This window comes from Zophobas morio, unplaced genomic scaffold (assembly GCF_036711695.1).
Source record: "Zophobas morio isolate AGI-343-1 ecotype UQ-CSIRO unplaced genomic scaffold, CSIRO_AGI_Zmor_V1 ptg000009l, whole genome shotgun sequence".
Lineage (NCBI taxonomy): Eukaryota > Metazoa > Arthropoda > Insecta > Coleoptera > Tenebrionidae > Zophobas > Zophobas morio.
Genome location: NW_026972114.1, coordinates 1,868,123 through 1,885,016, shown reverse-complemented (window position 1 = coordinate 1,885,016; position 16,894 = coordinate 1,868,123). Strand labels below are relative to the sequence as shown.

Here is a 16,894-nt window from a genome sequence, read left to right as displayed (position 1 = left end):
ATAACAGGCATTAAGGAAGATGTAGAAGAAATAGAGGAAGAGAGAATTAAATCAGTTGAAGGAATACAAGAGAGAAGAATTAAAATAGGGGACAATAGTTGGAGGATAATGACAGTATACAGTCAGAACGTAAAAAAGACCAGTAGAGATTTAGATGAAATAAATTATGAAATAGATGAAAAATATTGCTTGGTGGTAGGCGGGGATTTCAATGCTAGAATTGGAAACAAGGGAGCTGAATGGGAGTGGGACAAGGAAAAGGATGAGGGAAAAAGGAAATCAAAAGACCGAACAGAGAACAAAGAAGGAAAGAAACTGTTGGAGTTGGTAGAGGAAAAGGGATGGAAAATACTGAATGGGAATACAGAAGGTGACAAAGAGGGTGAATACACATATATAGGGGGGCAAGGGAGATCAGTTATAGATTATGTTATCTGTAATGAAATAGCGGACCATGGCATCAGAGATATGGAGGTTGGAATAAGGAGCGACTCAGATCACCTACCAACAATTACACAGGTGGAAAAGACTAAGAAGGAAGAGTTAGAGAACAGAAGAGAAAAAGAGATATACGAATGGAATGAGAAGTCGATTGAAGAATATAGAAGAAAACTGAGAGAGTACAATACAGGAGGAGGAACAGTGGAAGAGATGGCCAGAAAACTAAAAGTAGAGATGGGGAAGGCATCTCGTAAGAAGGTTATCAAAATGGGAGGAATAGAAAAGAGGGGAATTTCATGGTGGGACGAAGAATGCTGGCAGAAGAAAATAGAAGTAAGAAGGAAATTGAGACGATGGCTAAAGAACAGAGGTAATGAAAAGGAATATAGAAAAGAAATTAAGGACTATAAGAAATTAATAAAAGAGAAGAAAGCAAAGAAACAGGATGAAGAAGACCAGAAATTAAAGGATATAAGAACGGAAGCGGAAGCATGGAAATATATAAACCAAGAAAGGAAGATAAAAACAGGACCAAGTAAGAACATCAAGATAGAAGAATGGCGAGAATATTTTATAAGAATTTTAGAAGGCGCAGAAACTAACGAAGAACAGAAGACAGAAGTAAATAGACAGGAAACAGGCACAATAGAAGAAAGGGAAGAAATAGGGAAGGAAGAGGTGATAAGAGTAATAGGGAAAATGAAGAAAGGAAAAGCTGCAGGAATAGACGGCATTCAGAACGAACACTGGATTTACGCAACAGAGAATATAGTTGAGGGACTCACGAAAATGTTAGATAAGATCTGGAAAGGAGAAGGGTTACCAGAAGAATGGAGAGTGGGGTTAATCAGTCCCCTGCATAAGAAAGGAAACAGAGAAAAAGTAGAAAACTATAGAGGAATTACGTTGTTGAACACAACTTACAAGATCTACAGTTCCATTTTACAACATAAGTTGGAAAGGGATATAGAGGAAAAACAACTGCTACCAGAGGTGCAAATGGGATTTAGAAAGGGAAGAGGAACAATCGAATGCATAGCGACCCTGGATCACATAGTAAGGAGGGAATTAAACGAAAAAGGAGGAAAGGTATACGCGCTCTTTGTAGATTTGAAAGCGGCTTTTGATATGGTTAATAGGGAAAGACTATGGCAGATAATGAAAGACATGGGCATCAGTAAAACACTAATAGAGAGAATAAGAGAAATCTACAGAGAGACAGAAAATAGAATCAGAGTTAATGGAGAAACGTCGATGAATTTCTGGACGAAGAAAGGAGTTAGGCAAGGATGTCCATTAAGTCCAACGCTCTTTTCCTTGTATATAGCAAAATTAGAAGAAAATCTTAGGAAGGCACAGATGGGAGGGGTCACTTTAGGGAAAACAAAAATCTGGTCACTACAGTATGCAGATGATATCGTTCTACTGGCAAAAACGGGTAAAGAAATAAGAGAGATGATGAAAACCCTACAAACATTTTTAAGAAGGAGAGAACTGCAAATGAATGTAGAAAAAACGAAAATGATGGTTTTCAGAAAGGCGGTAGGGAGAAGTAAGAAAGAGGTTTGGCAATGGGAAGAAAAGACGATAGAAGAAGTAGCGACGTTTAAATATTTAGGGTATACATTTCAAAGAAATGGAAGAAGAACCCAACATTTGGAAAATACAGTAAAGAAGGCAAATAGATTGGTGAAGGCGGTATGGGGACTGGCAGAGAGAAGGTTGAAGAACGATTTCGTTAGAAGAATATGGCTCTTCGACAGCTTAATAAAAAGTGTTATTATGTACGGTGCTGAAATCTGGGGATGGAAGGAAAGGGAGAGTCTAGAACGAGTACAGGCAAAGTATTTGAAATGGACGTTAGGGTTGGAAAAAGAGACACCAGAGTACATTGTATTAGAGGAAACGAAGAGAGAAAAACTAAGAATAGAAGCAGCACGAAGGGCAATGAAATTTGAAGAGAAGATCAGGCAGAACGTTGAATGCAAAATAATGAAAGAAATGTGGGAAGAAATAAGGGTAAATTATAAGAAGACAGCGGAAGAAAGAAGAGAATTTTACGAAGTAAGAGGTCTAACGGCAGAAGAAGTAGAGAGAAAAAGGATAGAGGGAGCAGAGCCCAGGAAGGAAATTTTAAATCTAGATGAAGAGTTACAAAGAAAAGAGCAAAGGAAAAAAATAGCAGAGTCCAGATATAATCCAAAATATGGAGAAATAATAGGAGGTCTAAAATTACCGGAGTATCTAATAAGAGGGAGAAAGAATGAAGACAGAAAGACAATAGGCAGATTTAGGGTGGGAAATGAAGAAGGAGAAAACTGTTACTGGAAAGAGGAAGAGGATAGAAGATGCGGATTATGCAGGGAATTTCCGGAGACGATTGAACACTGGCTAAAGGATTGTGAAGAGTTACGGGAAGTCGAGAAAGATAGGAATGAGCTATTGAACGAAACAGGTGATGGTCTGGAATGGATGAAAATGATATTAGAAAAGAAACGAAAATAAGGAAGCATTTCGAGAAAGAATATTAGTTTAAGTTAAAATATGTTTAATTGATATATATTTGTACATATATAGATATATTAAGGGAAAAATGTAAACCGGACTTCTTTCAAGTCCCGAATGGGAAAGAAATAAACAGTTACATACATACATACAATTGAATTTTCACCGCCTGCTAAAAATATATTTTTTATTGTACACCCGTTACGTTTCTCTAATGGTGAGTCTTCACTAATTTTGTGTTTTTGACACTCCTGTTTAATATATGTAAGCAGACCTTATTAACAGTAACCATATATGTGGCGTCGAATAATTTTTTTCAACGTTTTAAAAATTTATTAAAACCATGGCCACTTCGAAAAGAATAACGGCATTACCGAATTTGAAAAGTTCATACATCCGGACAATGTTCAAAGTCCTCTCGGGAATCCTAAGGTTAAAGTAAGGGCTAATAAAGGCATTTCCACTAGATTTATTTTACTACAATGTGAAAAACTGAGGGGCACCGTCGTTTAAGCCTCTATGCAGGATATGAGTATCTTTCGATATATTTTACTACACTGTTACTACTATCGCATGGTTTCCATACACAGAACACCACAGAATATTTTAAAAGAATGTCTCTTAAAGACCAGAACCACCGAAAATTGTTTTTTCACTAGGCTCTCAGCGCATATTTAGAAAATCTCTTTCTAAAAGAGGAAAAGTTCTCGTGAAGTTCAATGGTGATAAATGGAAATCTTCAGAACGTTAGACCGTTTTTACTAATTCCAGAAAAATAAAACAAAATTCGCTAGACAGCCATTAACAGCAGCTAAAACTACTGCTGTTCTCCATAGGAGAGCGGCTACCAACGTACTATCGCCCGTGAAATGATTATCCAATACCCAGCAGAGACGCTCGTTAGACTTCTCCGCTTGCTCCTTCTTCACATTTGTGCGTGTTTAGTTTATGTAAAGAAAAATCTTCATTTGTACCAAACGCATAACGAATTGCGTGGCAATAAATCACTTCGCTGGGAAAGTAACTTCAATTTAGGTTATTTACGATTAAAACGATCAGAATTTGCTTAGAATTACTGGGGACCTAAATACTTCAATCACCTGCCACCTAAATGGAAAAATTTATCTCTTTTGCTTTTTCTCAAAAAAATTAAGGCATTTCTCTGAATGCATCCTTGTTTTTCTTTCCAAGTTTTTTAATTTAAACATAACATTCCATGTGCGAAAAATGTCTGCATAGGCACAAATATATTTATTTATTCTTCATACTCCCATAAACACCTCGGTAGACTAAAATTACGCCTTCTTTTCTCTACAAGAGGTGAGATGTAAGTTTGCAGGTGTTGAACGTCGAAATTTGCAAGCAAGAATGTACGGCGCGAAGAGAGATACATTTTTCCAACGAGAAAATCTCCTCGACGTTTCTGGAAGGAATTTCTGATATTGTTGGCGAAACAATAATATAAACCATACATTGGAATGCCTTTTTGACCAAAATGAATCTGCATTTAACAAATCGAATAAACTGGCGAAGAAATGCAGCCACTTCCTCAAGCAGCTTCCACAAAATTACAGACAGCGTAAAGAAAGCCTGTTGAGACAAAATTCTTACAGACAAAGAAGTGAAAACACTAACGCAAAAATGGTCAAGAAAAATGTCAAACGGGGACTATCATCTGATTATAACAATTACACGAAGATTTTAAAGAAAAAGAAGCAAACATTTGCTGACGAGGATTCTTAATCTGACAACTTTGTGTTCAATGCCTAACGCTGCCATCTTAGCTTGCTTGTTTGAAATTCACAGTGATTTTATTGATAAAAAATGTGTAACCGAAAAATTGAAAGGGAAGAGAAACGGAAGAAAGAGCCAAATTACACCAAGGCAGAAACAGGACGGATTTTAAAAATTATTGCCACGAAGGCACATATTATCGAAAATAAAACCACTGATTCCGTCACATGGAAGGAGAAAGACGAGGCGTGGGAAAAATTGCTGCAGAATATAATGCAAAAACAGGTCGGTTATTTATTTTAATCAATTGTAGTAGTGAACTAAATATTTATAATTTAAAAGGTTTCTTAATCTGTTGTTATCTTGTTTGCAGAATACTACACATAAAGAGATTCATCTAGCAACTGCCTCAGTTGTAACTGTTTCAAGTGTAAGTAAAGCCAGTTGTGGAGGTTCTTCTGGCTCTTTAGCTTCCTTTGTTGATAAAATGCCCAAAAATGAGGAAGAGTTATTAGATACATCCATAGCCAGAGTTAGGATCAATGACATTTTTTAATATCGTTCAGAATTCACAATGGCAAGAATCTTTCAAGTTGCTTCGGCCGTCATTCCAAGTGCCTTCACGTGTCCAATTATCAAGTATACTCCCAATCTTTATCTTTAACGCTAGATAGATGAACCGATATAAATGGCGGTTCATATGTTAACATAATACATATTTTTAACACCACTTCTCATATTTTATCGAGAAATCGAGGACCCGGGTGGGTTAGGTAGCTTTGTGCTTGCCCGGTACACCTTGGGTCGTGGGTTCGGTTCCCTTGCGGCTCTGGGTGTTGTGTATGTCCCCCGTTCCCCTGTAATTGGGACACCGGCCTGTAGGGGAACGTAATTAAATAAAAAAAAATTTATCACACACAGGTGGAATACTAAGTGATGTTATAAATGACGTGGGTCAAGAAAAAGTTCATACTCTTATAACAGTAATATTTATGTAATCAGCATGGAACATATTGCAGGAACCTCATATTATATATGCCTATACAGCGCACGGGTGGAAAAATTGGAAGGAAGATCTTCCTTCAATTCCAAAATACTTGAAGTGGAAACACATACCTAAACGGGTATTTTGTTGCCCTTGAAGGATCACAAAACGTTTGAAATTGATCAATATACAGGTAAAGAAAAAATCAGTGGTATGTTTACTCTCAAGGTGTGGTGACCCCCCTATGCTTATATATCCTTTCAAACGCATGCCCTCCCACATATTGGACACAATTCCAAAGAACTGGGGTTTTGGAATAAGCTCAAATGGATGAATGAAGTCAGAACTTTTTTTTTATACATGTATTTAATATAGTTTATTCGCATTTAAAAAAGAATAATATGCAACTTCCTATTATACTCTTCGTGGATGGCCATAAAACACAATTATTTACAACGTCCCAGAAGAAATCGACATCGAAAATACTGAGGAATCCGATGTTAAGGCTGTAACAGATATCGCTAATGTAACAATCACGAAGTAATTGTTACTATTTTCAAATTCTTGCGCTTCTTTTTTACTGACATGACGCTTGGCCGTGTAATTGATAAGGCGCGAGGATCAGCGGAAAAAGACACACAAAAAGAGAGGGGTTCTGATAAAGATTTAAAAATGGTGGCGAGTAATTCGGTGGACTGAATTTTATTTAATAATACCCCCTTACAATTATTACACACTAAAATTAAGTGATTAAAAAGGACCAATAACACCTAGGTAACATTTTTATTTGGTAAAATTAAAATAGATTTCTAATCATTGGGAATTCTCTAGGTCCTTTTTTTTTATGTCTCATTTGGTGTAATTTTGGCCATGAAGTCAGAGTGCGAACCATCATAGTGTTGCTGCTATACACTCCTGCTTTTGTGTGGACTGGTTCCGTTGAGATTCCGAATCTTATGGGCCGATGGTACGTCTGATATCTTGGTGCTGTCGTTGGTGTCATGTTGGTGACTCCCTACCAGGCTCTGGAGTCAAAAGAGTCAATTTGAAATAGCCGTGGGATGTGGTAGCTGCCTTTTTTTTTGCGATTAGCCCGAGATACCATCCCCTAACAACTATTTGGAGGTATTTACTGTACAATTTATGGTTTATGGTGGCAAAGAGGTCCACAAAATGTGATTGTTATAACTGTTATAATTGTTAAGTTATGGTTTTGCTTAGTAGTTATTAATTCGTAGCTTTAGTCAATAATTGTTAGTAAGTACGTTAATCAATTAGGAGCATTTTAGAAGGCACTTACCTATTTATGGTTTCGATCCCAGTATTTATTATTAGTTAAGAAATTTATTATAACATACAAGAGTGGCGGCATTGGGAATATCAGTTTTCGTGGCATAAGCACATAAGGTAATCAAGAATCAAGGTAAAGATTGTTTTACCCACTTTGTAAATCTTAAGGGTCGTTTACACGCTTAAGCGTCATGTCATTGCCGATCTAGAGTAAGCCATTCCGGAAGTTCAGTTTCAAAATTATATTGTTATTGCATATTTAAAGCAAGTCATTTCGGAAGTTCAGTTTCAAAATTATATTGTTATTGCATATTTAAAGTAAGTCATTTCGGAAATTCAGTTTCAAAATTATATACATATCAGCGAGTAGGTGTTGTTTCTGTCATTCAACTACCTCTTCTTCCCTCTTCGTCTAAACTTTATTTTTTTCATTTTCTCGTCGACATTCTGTCGACTGGCGCCCAAAATATTGTCACCACCCCAAATAATAAAGATCCACGGCCTTGCCCCGATTAAATCTAGCTGCCGGTGCTGTAGCTGACGTCAGACGGGAGTGACGTCACACTAAATCTAAATGTTTTCGAAGAAATGAATGCTGAGCAAACTAACATTATTCGATTGGGGAAAAAGACCGAGAATACTTGCCGACCAATTAAGGGTTCATTAAAGAGGACACAAGACGTGCCTTTGGTTTTAAAAAAATGTGGAAAATTAAAACAGTATTCAATGTTAGATTCGAAGATTTTTATTGCTAAAGACATGACTCCATTAAAACTAGATTGTAAAAGAAAAACCATAGCATAATTTCGAGTTCGGAAAGATGCAGGTGAGGCTATTTATTTAAAGTATACATCTGGCATGAAGCAAATTGCAACAGCAACTAGCCCAAGAAAAAACGCTTTAGCTTCCAACGGTCGGAAATAACTCTTGATTGCTATTATCAAAATGTCAGGGGCCTCAATACTAAAACAGAAATATTTTGTAAGAACCTTCTTGAGAGTAACGAAATTAATATCTTGTTTTTATCCGAAACATGGGCAACTGAACACAAAAATTGAATGAAATTAATCTACCAAAAAATCGCCGAAGATATGCAACAACACAAGGATCATGTAATTGAAAGACGAAACAAATAACCCAAACAAAATACATTCCTAATAGGACAACAAGTTCACGCAATCAATGATTATATTTAACAAGATCAACAAACCAAGAGAGTACACATAGATAATTTAAGACCTCCTGTTCCAGGATAATCATCAAGATCTATGGATCCAACCAACTTCAACCACAGATAACAAAAATCATAGAAAACTCTGAACTACTACACCGAAAATTAGGTATTGCTAGAAACATAATCGACCACTGGACATTCATGGCTTATTAATGAATATGATAATCTCCGTAGACACGCAAAAGGCAAGAGAATTAGAAAATAATTTCAATAATACCCCCACGTTTACACAACAAAGTTCATAGCTCCAAATCAGCATTGAATCTATTATCCACGCAAATAGAGCAACACATAACTCAGTTATTTCCCGAAACAATATCAAAAAACTCCCGAAGAACCAAAAGAGACCTAATCAATTTCTTAGGTAACGCAGTAAAAACAATCACTGGAAATTAGATAGCGAAGACAAAGAACCCTATGAAACTTTAATATGCCGAATTCAGACTCAGCAAGATAAACAGAAAATTCTCCTTGATGAACAAATCAATCAACAAATATTAAAAAAGAAGATGACCGAAATCGAATCAATCATCAAACGAACTATTTCCACGAAAATCAAAATTGTGAATAAAATAATAGTTATGTATTATACAAGTGATAAAAATAGGCCAGTGAGTGAGTGTAGTATACACGAGCACGAAGTGCGAGTGCATACTGACTCACGAACCTATACTGGAATTTTTGTCACCTGTGTATAATATTAAGTTTTCTGTTATACCGGTTTATATTCCATCCAAAATTAATAAATTTCATATTAGGACATAATTTTGTCCAATACGTATGTAGGGTCTGTAGTTGGCGGACGTTACTATGTCGTCACCTTAGAACTGGTTTGCCGCATATCCAGATCGCGTCCGAGGGATTTTCGCCTCTACTGCTTGGTGCAGATTTGCCGCATGTCGCACTTGGGCGAAGCGAAACATAGTTTACATTCAGTGCTGATTTGCCGCATGTCCAAGCAGAAATCGATACAGTACCGTTATCCGTTTTTACGTACTTCCTTGCTGTTTTGCTTTTTAGCGTTAGGTTTGGGGTTGGGAAAGAAATCGTATTCAACTTCACGCGCAGAACAATAAGAATAATGTGAAATAAATAAAAAAGAGACTTAACAATTTTGATGAATCTGAAATTAAAAAAAAGCAACTGTAATTTGTGCAACTCTTTTTCTGTTGTTATAGATGTTACAAATATTTTCAAATTATTAGATTCGAAATTTTACAAATTTAAATTTCAAATAGATTTGTTGTTCGATAAACAAATAATTTAATTTTTTACTAAACAGTAACATTTTATTAACGATATTTCTACATCAATAATCACAAATAATAGATACATTTTTAATTTTTTAAATTAAAATGTTGTAAAAGTAATATGAAAATTAAAATTTCGAAGCAAAATCTGTTTAGGTGGATTTTGCTTCGAAATTTATTACTGGAACGTTTACAAAAATCAGCTTTTGACATAAAATGCTTGCAAATTTGAAACAGAATTGGAATGTTTCTTGACAATCATGCCTAATACATTTTTGACTTGTATCTTTTAAAAAGAATTATTTCCGAATTTATAGCTATTTACAATTTACGACTTACTTCAAGAACAAATTCCATATTAGAATTTTACCTATAATAACTAAATAGATGTATGTTGTTAACTTATATAAGGTACCTTACATCGAAACGAGTAATTTGTTTTTTAATATGACATTGCCTTTCTTTATCATTCTATTTGTCTAACAATTATTGTTGTGCAATTATACACGTGTAAATAAAAATAACTTTACAATAACTTATTTATGGGTAAATTTTTTTACCAATTAATTTAACTGGATGGTTATATGTAATGGTAATAATAGCCGCATAAAATTCACTCACTGTTTAGGTATACCAGATATCAAAAGCTATTAAATCCAAATGTTATTGTTTATTTTTTTTTATGTCTCGAGCGTAAGCTAAGGAACTATTGTAATCAAGTTCATCGGGCGACTGGCTACTTTTATGGCTTCTCAACGTTTCATGACTCCTATAATACGAAAACATAGGTCTCTCGTTTCCAGTTGATAAAACGCTGACCAACATTTGTAATCATCCTCCCCATCATATAACGTCATCTCCAACTTTTACAGCAATAAATGTTATATGATTTTTAAAAATAACATACTTTTTCATTTGTTGTTTATTGAGTTTTTACCCTAAGCACCCAGATTGAATTAAATTACCATAACCCTAATTTCTTGAGATTTTGGAACCAGGATATACGACATAAAGAAAGTTAAAAGAATTTGAAGTAATGTAATGATACTCTTTTTACATCAACATACTATTATTTATCAATTAATTGAGCATCGTCCAAAATACTGTTCATAAATTATAAGTGCAGGAAGTTTATGCAAAAACATGCAAATACATTTTTTGCGTATAATAATATGTATTGCTTTATTATTAAGTATCTACTCATTTATAAGAATTATTAAAATTAGTAAAAAAAAGTATTCAAGTCTCTGTCTAGTTTAATACCTTACCTTATTAAAATAATAAGTTTAATCAATTATGTAGTTAGCAAACAATGACGTTTAATTTATACTTAGTAGGGTTCACGGCATGTTTAATTCGGAGTTATAATTTGAGAATATAATTTACCCGTTTATTTATTTTTGTAGTTTAGTAGTACTTCAGCAAATTTAGAAAACTGTATGTTATTTAAAAATACGTGACAAATCAGGAGGCCAGGCAATCTAGAGATCTGACTGCTGGTTTGCGCGGGAAATACTGCATACTTTTTAGATAAAAGGAGTCTATGATAAGCGCACGTAGGAGATGAGAGACAGAGAGCTAATATTTAGAGCTAATGTATTGGAAAGAAATAGGACAAGTTTACGTGCGCACACCACAGCCTCCCTTTCTTCTCTAAACAGTTTGGGATCATACCATAGTATCATAAATAATAATTGACAAAGAGTTCGCAAAGGAATCCAACGGAAATATTTATACAATTGTTTACAACTACCAGTACAAATAATTCTTTCATTTTCAACTGAAAAGCGTATAACTATATTAAGTACTAGATATTATGGAGTTAGGGGTAATCAAATAGATTTGGGTTGCAGTCAACATAATTGTCACTGATACATAAGACATGGTAACGAATGATTTATTTCCAAATCCAAATATACTGCATTTACAGTTTTAAACAGTATCACTGCTAATTTTCTCTGGTTGCCCGACAATAGCTACTTGTAGTCAATATCCACGTAATCTAATAAAATACTGGAATCCAATTGTTTGAGACAACAACCTATTTTTACCCGAGTGTTCTTTATCAGTTTGAATATTTTATATAAAAAAATTACATATTAAGCTGCAATTTTAGTAGGACTGCAGCGAGTCAACGAACCGCCTTTACTCCGCCAATGCAAAGAAAATATCATTTTATTATCCTTTGTAAAAATAATTCCTTTCTGTAAAACACATTTAAATTTGGTACTCCGTATTTCGTTCACAATTCACCATTTAACAATGGAAATTAACAATGCAATATTTGGATTCTACAGTTTTTAGGAAAAATGAATGACTGCAATGAGTTTTATCAAATGTAGATTTTATATAAAAATAAAGAAAAATAAGTCTCTTTATTTTAAAAATATTTAGAAAAAATCGAATCAAAACATCAATAACTTAACATTCATTGTTCGTTATACTTAGTTAACTACTTCACCACGAGATTTCTAATATCGTTTCAATTTTTCATTTATTTCACATTATGAGTCCTTGCCGTATTTCTTGTTCTGCGCGTGAAGTTGATTAAGAAATCTTAATCTTAATTATCTCTGAAAAATGTATCTATTATTATCTGTAATTATTGATGTGGAAATATCATTTCCACAAATACGAATATAAGTATGCAGCATTATGAATTTTGTTGAGTAAAATTTTAGAGAAAATAAGTTCAATCATTTCCGAGAAATCATTAAATAAAAATGTTACTGTTAAGTAAAAAATTAAATTATTTGTTTAACGAGCAACAAATCTATTTGAAATTTAAATTTGTAAAATTTCGAATCTAATAATTTGAAACTCAATATTTCTTAAAAAAAAAATCGAAAATATTTGTAACATCTATAACAACAGAAAAAGAGTTGCACAAATTACAGTTGTTTTTTTTAAATTTCAGATTCATCAAAATTGTGAAGTCTCTTTTTTATTGATTTCACATTATTCTTATTGTTCTGCGCGTGAAGTTGAATACGATTTCTTTCCCAACCCCAAACCTAACGCTGAAAAGCAAAACAGCAAGGAAGTACGTAAAAACGGATAACGGTACTGTATCGATTTCTGCTTGGACATGCGGCAAATCAGCACTGAATCTAAACTATGTTTCGCTTCGCCCAAGTGCGACATGCGGCAAATCTGCACCAAGCAGTAGAGGCGAAAATCCCTCGGACGCGATTTGGATATGCGGCAAACCAGTTCTAAGGTGACGAATTGTCAGGTCACTGTAAATTGATAACTGTGAATTTTGGAAAAAGTCTTTTTCACGTAAAAGTTTTGTAAAAAAATGGAAATTCCTGCAGAAATTTGTCGAATGTTGTGTAGAACTTGCTTCCAGATACTTCTAACGAGTTATATGAAAATAGCAAGAGATTTTATGAAGATTTAAGTTTTAGTGAAATACTGGACCCTTAGCAACCAGTATTCCATTTAATGAAACACTAATTCATTTTAACAACACCAAACAACGGTAATAATGGCTAGAATATAAACAGGAATAAGAGAAACGTTATTTTTAAAAACAAGTTTATTAAACCAATAAACTTAACTAACTGCCGTTTTTTTATATATTTTTATCGCTTATTCAGATTTTTCAATACTTTTATTTTTTGAATTTTCATCATTTTTCTCTTTTATTTCGTATAATTCACCATATTTACATGTGGCAATGATTGGAGTATCAACGATTACTCACATAGTGTCAATCATGAGACTTTTGTAAGAATGGCTTTTATGCAATAACCGCCGTTATGGTAGAAAGATTTTCATATAAAGACAAAATAAAAACCAGTATCTTAAAACCGTTAGAAACATTGAAAACAAAAATATGTTTCAGAAATAGATTTTAAGCATTTTTATTTGAGGTGAGATCCTCAAAGTGCCAATCGTTGGGTACCCTATTTAGCATCACTAAAAACAAGTGACCGAAATTTTTTAAAAACAATAATTCGTTAAATTTTAATTAAACATGCTTGTATTCTCTGATAGGCAACCTGGAAGAACCGTATTTCTTCCTTGATATTATCCATAAAAATTATATTTTTAATAAATACCAATGGACGTAGTAATTAGGTACGCGCTTGCACCTTGGACTATTATTTCTTGCATTGTGTTCGGGCTTCAACGGCAAACTGTAATAACTTTTCATCAGAAATCTTGCAAAACTTTCCTGATCTCAGTTATAATTGCTTACGTCAACATTGTGTAGAAAGTTCAAATTGATGATTTATTGTCACAAAAACAAAAACTTACCCAATGATGAACATCAATAATGATTATTATTATTACGGTAAATGGCGAGAATCTTGATGAACTGTTCCATGTGCAACTAACACAAAAACCTTGTGAAACAAAAAACTTCCTCAAGTGTTTGGGAAAACCGATCACGCTTTGTACACTGACCGTTATTAAAAACCGACCCCCCTGAAATATTTTGCAAAACCATTTGAAAATTGTATTTTAACTAGTGACTGTATTTATTTCTCTTTTTTGGGATAATTTATACATCCTGTGCCTACAGTGAATGATTCTCTATATAACATACAATTACTAGATCAACTAAACATTTTTAAAGCGATTTTGCGAAATATGTCAGGGTGGCCGGTTTTTTGCCAGTCAGTATATATTTTCTAAAGTCCAGAGCACAACTAACACAATTCCACAAGTTTACTGCCATCGTGAAATCACAAATCACTAATCACTAATCAATCACTGTCGTTACGACTCATCATCAGTACACACTTCCTTCTGCATGTCCGTCGCAAGCACAACTGAGAGAACTGACAGATTGATATAGATGCGACATAGAGGCTGATTTTGCTAAACCACCCTTATTGACATTGGAGTCCTGAACCGCCAAAGGCAAGCGCCAAATTTAAATAGTCGGTGCCCATAAAAGCCTTGTTTCACTATAATTGTATTTCGTGCGACCCGAATGAAAGTGAAGGAAACAGTAAGCAGCTTGTAATATTCTGGTAAATTTAGTGTCAGTTTGTCGGAAATAAAACGCGTCGTTAAAAATTTCTTCTAGTTACCTACTTTTATCCCTAGTTAGAAACAAACACTGGTACTATCATAAATTGAAGAGTCCGCAACCGTCATTTGATTTAAACTATGGCGCTTCTCTATGTTCTCTGGCACTCACCACTGAGGTTTACTGAGGAACTGAGACGTGAGAGTGTGAACCGACGCCAGGATGGCACAGCACAACACAACTGGCAAATGACTGTCATGCGTAGTTTTGGCTTTTGGTGTTATGCAACCCTCTAGTGTCCGAACTGGATATTCTGTACAATACGCGAACTAAATGACCGTTGGGGGCGCCACTGTTAACTGCAACATGGCCGCTCTAAGGCATATTTGACGTATCCTTTATGGCAAGTCTTAAGTGTCCATCGTGTGAAAAAAGTGTGTTGTGTTAATAAATCGAGCGTTTTTGTAGTGGATTTGTTCAGTTTACAGCCTGTTTCGTTGTTTGTGTCAGTTTTTTTTGTAGTTCTCATTTTATTAACCCTTTGTTTAACTTTTTAAGTGAACACATGCTAAATCATGTGGTGTTAAAACTTCTGTGAAAACTTTATTAATTATAGCGATTATTGTTTTTTAAATTAAGTGTTCATTTCATACTATGTATGAGTGGAATAATGCATAATAATAAAATAATAAAGCATGAATAATATTACAGGTTATTGCTGTCACCGTTTTAAACAAAACTGCTAAAACAGCATAAGAAAATGTATTTTTCAGTTTCATAAAAGTTAACAGAACACGTTCTTTCAAGTTTAATTTATGTTTATTACAGAATTTTCCAAACATCTCACAATTTGCAACAATAGCATTAAATAACAGAAAGGATGGTATTCCAGCCATTGTATTTAAATCATTATCAGATTTAAGTGTACTTATAAAAGGTGCCACTAAATCTCCACTTGTCACTTGAATATTTTTATCCTTTTTTTGTGAATTTTGTAAATGTAACAAAGCCTGCACGGTTTCCATTTCTAATGCTAGAAAATAATCTGTATTTTTTAAATATCATCAAATGTATACATACTTGAAACAGTTTTTTGATGTAACTGACTGCTGTCGAAGCAATTTACATCAGTACTATCTGTACTTGAAATTATGTAACCTTCAGATTTTCTCATTGTTGTACTTCTGACTGCTTTAAAGTCTCGATTTTTGGGCCTTCTAGGTAGTAATTCTTTAGTAATGATACTTACATCTACAATATTTCATTTATTGTCTATTATACATTAACAACATTTACCCAAATCTGTACTTACCAGGTAATATTTTTATTTTTATTTATTTTATCCTATGATGTCTCTAACAAGCTGGAGGCCCAATTACAGGAAACATGACATACACAACACCCAAAAGGCAAGGCGGGAATCGAACCCACGACCCAAGGTGTAGTGGGCAAGCACGAAGCTAACTAACCCACCTGGGTCCTCAAATCAAATCCTCAATATGAAATCATCCTGATTACAATGTAGTGAACACACTTTCATGTGCTTTGTTGCTGGTTTTCCCATATTTAGCTTTACCATCCAAGTCTTATATCTGTCCATTTTTTTCCCTGATTCCTAACCTAAAAATATAATATATATATACATATTATACTGATAATCAAAAACAATTTAGTTAAATACTGATTAAACTAAATTTACTGTTGATATGAATACTTACCTGTTCATAACATTTAAACAAATGACTTGTTTTTTATGGGGAATTTATGAAAAGAGAGCCCAGTTTCTATTGTTTTTGCTATGGCAGCGAAAAACACAACAATTTGTATTGTTAACAGTCATTTTTTCAGGAATACTGGGACCAACTTATTTAATTTTGTTGGTTTAACATAAAACAACGAAATTTCACTGTACAACCAACAGTATTTACATCTTTCACTATGCTCCTGAGTAGTGCACATTTTTGACACCAGGTGTCGTATCAGATCATTTAGATCGCGTATAGAACCAGGAAAGAATCCAATAATCCATTTTGTGATATTTGTTATTACTTTAATTACATGATTGATTCTCGTAGATGATTCTTACGTACTGTTGTCTGTAGACCTATATACCTACACCTAGTTCGTTTTCATTAGGAATAACACAAAAACGTACGAGAAAAATAATCATGACATTCACATCCCATTGTACCGTTGTGTTCTTTAAATCTGGTACGGGGAAAAGTTTAGGAAACAAAAGATGTGAAAGATGGAGGGCGTACCTAGTTTAACTAGTTTAATCTCAAATCGTCCAAGTGACAGTAACATTTACATTAAAAAATGGTACAAAATTATTTACACAGAAGTTCCCTCGCCCCTGAAGTATAGGCGAACACATTCTTTGAAAAATTATCAAATTAAATTTTGCGAATTTTATTTTTATGATAAATCCTACATAAGTTAAAATAAAAATATTAATTATTTCAAAA

The 16,894-nt window shown here is 34.0% G+C and overlaps 1 long non-coding RNA gene across 1 annotated transcript; it reads right to left on the bottom strand.

Moving 5' to 3' along the window:
- Positions 1-15,169: 15,169 nt before the first annotated feature.
- Positions 15,170-16,207, bottom strand: LOC135125579 (uncharacterized). Its single transcript, XR_010279902.1, has 4 exons — positions 16,145-16,207; positions 15,739-16,046; positions 15,507-15,677; positions 15,170-15,459 (listed from the first exon to the last, which is right to left on the bottom strand). It is a non-coding gene; the product is annotated as an uncharacterized LOC135125579 (long non-coding RNA).
- Positions 16,208-16,894: the final 687 nt, after the last annotated feature.